Raw genomic sequence first — 6,642 nt, 5'->3', positions numbered from 1 at the left:
AGCGAAACTTCAACATGTCATAACTTTCTTATTTTACATCTGATTTTGATTTTCAGCATATAAGAAGTTTTCCGTTCACATCAATTAGCTAGTTATACACTTTTCAGTTCGTGCATACAAAAAGTACTTAGATCATGGAGAATATTCAGTCTAGTAATCCAGTATGTAAAAAAAAAACCCTCGCGTTTACAGTATATACACACATAAAGAGAGAGAGAGAGGGGGGAGGGAACTCCCTTTCTATATTATATTGTGTTTTTTTCTGCAAAATAATTGGGGCGGGGTGCCTACCCCCGAAAGAGAGAAACCATAGTATTTCAGTTTTAGCATTCACTGAATGTTGTTATGAGCTTATAGTTTGTCAATGGGATGGTGCTTATGACAGGCACATACCTGCTTTATACCCCCCCCCCCCCCCTTTCCTCTTCCCGTTATGATACTAGGGCCGTAATATCAAAGTTCGATAGGAGAACAGTTACCGGAACTGAAGTGGCTACCATTAACACAATAACCCGAACTGAAATGCCAATAACAAGAAAATGTTGTATATATTTTTGGAGCAGTTTCAAAACACGTTAAACCTAGACACAAACTGATGTTTCACCGGAAAGCATGGGATACCGCCAGTTCCTGCTTTTATTTTGTTATCAATACTGGATATATGTGTGTAGGCCTAAAGAGAGTCTTGAGCACGCAGGTAAAACAAATCTCTAGCACAGAATCCAAAGAATTATGTTTGCTGAAAATGAGCAAGTGGGTTCGACTTTCTCCAAACTCTTGGATAACGTTGCTGTAGAAAAACATTTGAATTATGGTCCTGTCCTCTGTGACTGTGAACATGTTGGGAGTGGACAAAAAGTATCAAATGATTCCGAAAGCAACATCGTTTCGATTGAACAGAACTGTGTTTAGATACGACATGTACGATTTGTGCTTATAGTATGTACAGATGGATCTTCACAAATCAATTTCAGATGAGCTGGATTGCACAATATGCTACAGGAGGTTCCATGATCCACGGGTCCTGGACTGTCATCACAGCTTTTGTAAGAAATGCTTGAAGAAGTCGGTAGAGCGTACTACTCGGAATCCTTTACCCCCTTCCCATATCCAGTGTCCACTCTGCAGACAGGAGACTGCTCTCTCACCCCTGGGTGTCGCCGGGCTTCAACAGGACTTCCGGCTAAATCGCCTCTTGAGGATTGTGGAAGTCCACGAGGCAAAAGGTACACCTGGGTTGGATTTCTGCGGTACCTGTCCGAGGGAGGATCCAGGAGGTGCCATTATGTACTGCCCAGATTGCAGGATTGCCCTTTGTAAAGAATGCTCGAGGATTCACAGCCTTATGCCCGCGACCAACCAACACAGCATGGTCATTATTTCCGGTTTGTCTTCGGATGAGATGGACATCAATTGGCCAGGAAGTGATGATGAAGCGCCCTCTGCGTCGTGGGTGGCCAACGATTCTGTTGCTGAGTGCTTTTCTTCTGGATGCCCCTTGCCATGTATAATCATATAGGACATTCCTTTTTAGCTTGATAGGACTCTGAAGAATGACATAATGAGATTTAACAATCACCAAGTATGCAGCTAGATAATTGTTGAAAACTATTTGGGAATGTGATAAAATGCATTGCATACAGTGTTCAATGAGTTAATTGCATTATTATAAATGTAACTCACTTTAGAATAGCTTCCGGGGGGGCCACTTCCATTCACGAGTGGATACCATGCGCGACCACGGGGTCTCGAAAAGCACCCTAAACACGTAATTTCCATATTCTGAAAATGCACCCCTTAACAAGTATTGGCGTGTGAAACCCTACCCTTAACAAGTATTGGAAACAAAACGATACTCTTGGCAAATATTCCCTGAAATGAACCCCTAAACAAGAACAGGAATGTTTTATTGTTACGGGTCCTTCGGTCGTCGGCTTTACCTTATTTGGTTTAGTACGACCCCACCTTCTACACCTCGCGCAAATCGGACTCTAAACACGAAGTTCTGGGGCAAAAAGGACATCCTTTATAAAACATTTTATTTTTGTTTTATCATCCGCAAATTCAACCCTAAACACGTAATTTTCCTAGCGAAATAGATACCCTTTTTCATTATTTTTGTGTTTTTGACACCCTTATCACGTTACGTACGTAACGTGCCCTATCGTGAAAAAGACATCCTTTTTACGTGTTTTTTTTGTCGCGCATGGTATCCACTCGCCAATGTAAGTGGCCCCCCCCCCCCCGGGGAATGGCTGCAACCCCAGCACGCTGGACCATTATTGAAAACTATTTGGGGATGTGATAAAATGAATACCATGCAGTGTTCAAGGAGTTAATTGTATTATCATAAATGTAACTTACTTTAGCACTGCTGCAACCCCCAGCGCACAAGCGTTATCAAAGGAGTTGGATACCTATACAGATTGGATGGGTCTCTACGAAAAAAAACCTACATGACTGAGACTCGAACCAAGATGACACAATAGGCCTGATTTCTCACTGGTAGAAGCAAATAGAGCATAACCGGCAGATAATGGTGGTTGAAAATATTATATATATACTGTATTAGGTTTACACAGCAAGAACTCTGGTGTTAACTGGTGTAAAAAGAGGACCACACAAGTTATTTTACACCGGTGTTAAATTGGTGGTGTTAGTTTTACACATATAGGTGTTATTACACCACTTATGGTTGTTACATTTACACTCTTTGGTGTTATGTTCAATCTCTAGGGTGTTATTTTAACACCTCAGGGTGTGGTACTCTATTAACACCAATTGGTGTCAGTTTTTACACCACAGTTTTTACAGTTATATTGCTGACAATATGTATTGAAGAGCTAACAAATCTTCCCCGTAACAAGGTCTTTTTTTCATCCCTCTCTGTCTATGGAATGAAGTGCATGAACTGACTAAAAGCTGCATATGTAATCATGGGATTTAACTTAAAGGCCCAAGTATGTATTGTCTATAAATAATGGACGATCTAAAAGAAAGAATGGTTTCAATGGGCCAAAAATGCTACGAATTAAGTGAGAATATCTAGGTCTTCTACGTATGAATGAACACAAACGAGGATTCCTACACAGCAAAAACTGTGGTGTTAACTGGTGTACATAGAGGACCACACCAGTTATTTTACACCGGTGTTAAATTGATGGTGTTAGTTTTACACCTATAGGTGTTATTACACCTTTTGTTACATTTACACTCTTTAGTGTTATGTTTAATCTCTAGGGTTTAGTTTTAACACCTCAGGGTGTGGTCCTCTATTAACACCAATTGGTGTCAGTTTTACTAAACACCGCAGTTTTTACAGTGTACTATCCCTTTGTTTTCGACCTAATATTTTTGCTGATCCGGTAGGTTAATATTTCTTGTCATTCTTTAAGACATCCATTTTTTAAAGAAGAAAATTCAATATATTTTGCGGTGGTTTTTTTTACATCGAGTAACATGACGAAAACATACACTACAAAAACTCCGGTGTTGATTTAACGCCAGCCCGGAATCTATATATGTCCACACCAGAGAAGTATTATCGTTTTGGTCTAACACCAGATAGGCGTTTTATACAACACCAATTAGTATTAAAACAGCATCGGTTTGATTCTAAACTGGTGTTGTTTCAATACTTCTCTGGTGTGGACATGTGTAGATTCCGGGCTGGTGTCAAATTAACACCGGAGTTTTTGCAGTGTAGGCATAGTGAAATATTAACTGTACGTGAAAACACATATTTTTCATCACCATGTCAATCATATCAATTATATTTTTCTCTTGCTTGAATAAAAATGCATGAATGACTCGCAGTTAAAAACAAAACTAACGGAATGCACAACTGCCGACTCCAACTTTAAGCTGCATGGGTATAAAGAGACCTATTTATGGAGGGATGTTAGGGCAAGAGAATAAAGAGAATCACAAAAGAGAGCCGGAAAGGGGGGTGTATGAGAGAATAGGCAAAGGAAGAGAAGGGCGGGGAGGGGGTTCAGAGATAAAATTACAGATGGAAGGAAAGAAAGAAGAAAGATTTGGACAGATGGATCAAACATTGATTTCAATCAATATCCTCTTGGTCTGCAAGCGATGTCTACTAGTCTTCAGAAACAGACTCCTAGTTTTCACAATTCTGAAGTAGCGAGACTAGATTCACTATGTACTGTGGCTGGCTTGGCACATACATTGGACCGCCAGGTTTAACGCTCACCATCGTCTAACTCTGTGCTAAAATTATGGGAGCCAAAAACTAAAAAATTCTGTGAACATACATGTATGTTTACTGAATTGCTTCCATTTGATTCCATAAAGAAGAAAAACACTTCACTCATCATTTCCAGCAGTTATGAATGACTCGGGTGTCCTGTGAGTGGATAAATTATAGAGATTTGTGCCCTAATTGGTTTAAAATGTCAAATATGAGTCTGTGCTTACAGACTAGTCTAACACAATATGGGTTAAACCCATTCGGTCTCACTGCCATTTGTTATGCACTACACTTGGTCCAGTACACCCTCAGTCTGATACCCATTTATTCCAATGCCCATTTGGTCTAATTTCAACTCCATCTTCTTATTCTTTAAACTGTAATTTATTTCAGAAAACACACTGTAAAAACTGTGGTGTTAAAACTGACACCAATTGGTGTTAATTGAAAACCACACCCTGAGGTGTTAAAATAAAACCCTAGAGATTGAACAGAACACCAGAGTGTAAATGTAACAACCATAGGAGTTGTAATAACATCTATAGGTGTAAAACTAACACCAATTTAACACTGAAGTAAAATAACTGGTGCGGTCCTCTATGTACACTGGTTAACACCACAGTTTTTGCTGTGCAGTCCATCTAACCATACAAACTACATGGTGTTAGATCAAGTGGATATAATGTTACTCAAGAGAAAACAAGATGGGCTGAAAGGCAATAGTATGTAAACCAACTGATTGCAGACAAACTTGGATCAGACCAAGACGGACGAGATGAAGCGTAAAGTAAAAGAAGCAAGCTTCCATTTCATGAAAACTTGTCATAGTAACAAATGCATGATTTCTGATTAAAATCTACTATCAGCCAATGAGATTGAAGGGTTTCAGTAGCTTTTAACTGTTATTGTAAAGTTGTTATTATAACAAGTTTTATGTTCTTCTTGTATAGCGCAAATCACAATTATGAATGTCTCTATGAGCTTCCAAAGGACCCCAGCTTATTGACAATTGAATCAGCGATTCCACAACAGGATTCATGCCAAATCACATCACATTCTACAAAAAATCTGATGATGTAAGTTTTGACCTTAAAATATCAAACATCAAACAAAATATAGTTATACTTATAAGCTACACAATTAAGAATTTCACAGAAACTGTTCTTGAGTTGCATTTTCAGCCTTTATTTTATCAAAAGATAAAATCATTTCATATTAGATCTATAAAATTATTATTATTTTATTTTGTATCTTAGAATATAATACTCCACCGAAATAAATCAATCACTATATTATGAGGCTGTTTTTTTTAAACTGCTGATGAATTATAACGAAACTAATAAATACCCAAGGTTGTCACTTTAGCTTATCTTCCAACAAGCCATGCATAGCATATGTTATTATTACCCCCATACTCTATTGTAAAATACAGGGCACCTTATTATTGGGCAGAATATCTCATTTCAAAAGTCTTTGGTATGACTCTGCCACGGATTGAACCCACGACCTACCATTCATGAGGCAGGTACTCTACCACTAAGCCACTATGCCCTAATAAAAGAAACCACAGAACTTTCATCATTAGGTCTCGTTTGAAAAAAAAATGACAATGAGGAATAATGAAAAGATTTTACAATGAAAATACCCTTTCAACACAAAACACACATTTTGTTTTAACCAACCAACCCCAAAGTTGGTTAAAATACGAACTGTTTGCAAGCAATTTTGTTTTTAACGAACAGGTGGTACGTTTATAAAGTATTTGAACCAACTCATAAGTTGGTTAAAAAAATCTTAGTGTACAAAACAGCTCTCAGTATCATTGAAACAACATGTCGTTCTTGTTATTTATCCAAGGTATATTAATGGTGGGCTTTGTTTAACCACTCAATTATTAACAAATTTAACATTTCTCACTGAAAAAGCAAATTATTAACAGCAAATTATACACTCCCCAAATCTTTATGGCTAATGCCTGACATCGCGTGACCATGTTTCAATCAAGAATGAGTATCGAATTTCATATTTTTTCAAATATTAAACAATCAATTTTTGTGACCAACTTCATCATTTCCACATTATGTACAGAGCGTCCCACAAAAAAAGGAAACCAGATTCTTACTTATTTCTTTAACATATCATAAAAATCAATTTGAGATATCTCACTCCAATGATGGGTTTCCTTTTTTGTGGGACGCACTGTATACTAACAGATATTTTAATGTCACATCAAATATGGTAATGCTATGCTCCACCTTTACACATGGCACTTATCAACATTACACATCAGAATAGGATCTTTCTCTTTAATCAAACATGTACCAATTCTGTCTACTTGGTGTTGACCACAGATTAGGAATGTAGGAATTATTTTCTTTATAAAAATCAATTTAATGGCTAGATGAAGCACAAAACCTCTTCCGTGATTAAAA

This window comes from Lytechinus variegatus, chromosome 13 (assembly GCF_018143015.1).
Source record: "Lytechinus variegatus isolate NC3 chromosome 13, Lvar_3.0, whole genome shotgun sequence".
Lineage (NCBI taxonomy): Eukaryota > Metazoa > Echinodermata > Echinoidea > Temnopleuroida > Toxopneustidae > Lytechinus > Lytechinus variegatus.
This window is presented reverse-complemented; position numbering follows the sequence as displayed.